Here is a 1,363-nt window from a genome sequence, read left to right on the forward strand (position 1 = left end):
ATTACTGTTAAGTTGTTCTATTTTGATAGAGAAATATTTTGTGAATAACCAAGATCTGCAAGATGTTAGGAAATTGTAGGATGGCTTCTGCTCTTCTAGTTGAAATCTGCTTTGTTTAGTACAAAATTACCAGACACTGGAGGCATTAACTGTAGAATGGGACATCTGGCCTCATTCTGAGGGCACATTGAGACCCCTCCCCCCAGCTCCAAAGTTTTGTAAACCACATGATTGTAAAGGTCAAGATGTAAAGAACCATTGCTAACTTTGCTTTGCTGACTGGGAACATGCCCTTCCCTTGGTCTACAATATATAGGTAGACTAATCTTAAAGGTAAACTCCCTAACTACAAAGAATTGCTACATCTGGGTTGAAATTTAACTGGCTTGTGACTATGATTTGTATATCAGCAATGTGAACTGAGAATGAAATGTAACCACCTGAATGAGATCATGGCTATAAAAGGGGAAGCTATAGCCCAGTATGGAGTCAATTTCTGCACTGCTTTTAGGTGTGACTGACCTTTTGTTGACAAAATAAACTTTTTGTTATTTTACTTCCATTTTGGGTTTCTCTGTGCAGGTCACTTACCAATTCCTTCTGTAACAATTCTTGTCTTTGATTTTTCCCTCTTGCTTTCAACAGTTTCCTAGAATTTGATCATCCTGTGTCCTCTGGCTTGACTTGAAACCTTCTCCTATCCTTCTACCTATCTATTCCTCTCCTCCCAACTCCTTCTAAGTCCCTATCCTGAAGGGTAAAGTTGCTATATTGAAGAGTTTATTTACTATAAACATTTTGGGCTGGTCCTCGATTTTGATTTAATTCACATGGTTGAAGTTGATAGATTAATAACTACCACAAATTGTCAATTTCTAAACTGTGCTTGATGGTATTGTGTTGCTGATTGTATCAATTGGGCTAAGGGTTTGTGATTGATTTAATCAGTTGTCCTTCCTGGTATTATGAAAATGAGAGTGTCTCTGAGTCATTAAAGACTCAAAACCTAAAGAGCAGCTATATCAGGAAGATTGAACTATTAACACAGGAATTAAACCAAGGACAGTACCAACAACAAAAATAAAAATGAGAAAATATTTGAGCAAGGCACAAAGAGAGACTTCCAGTTCACCAATAGCAAAATCTGGGGAAAACAAGGTGGAAAGGTCTGACAATCAACTAAGACACCCTGAACTCATAGCACAGGAATTTAAAAAACAGATCAAGCCAGGCATGGTACACATGCCTGTAATCCCAGCACTTGGGAGGCTGAGGCAGGAGGATCACTGTGAGTGTGAGACCAGCCCAGGCTACATAGTGAGTTCCAGATAAGTCTCAACTACATAGTGTGACCTTGTCTAAA

This window comes from Fukomys damarensis, unplaced genomic scaffold (assembly GCF_012274545.1).
Source record: "Fukomys damarensis isolate Sample0158 unplaced genomic scaffold, DMR_v1.0_HiC HiC_scaffold_36, whole genome shotgun sequence".
Taxonomy (NCBI): Eukaryota; Metazoa; Chordata; class Mammalia; order Rodentia; family Bathyergidae; genus Fukomys; species Fukomys damarensis.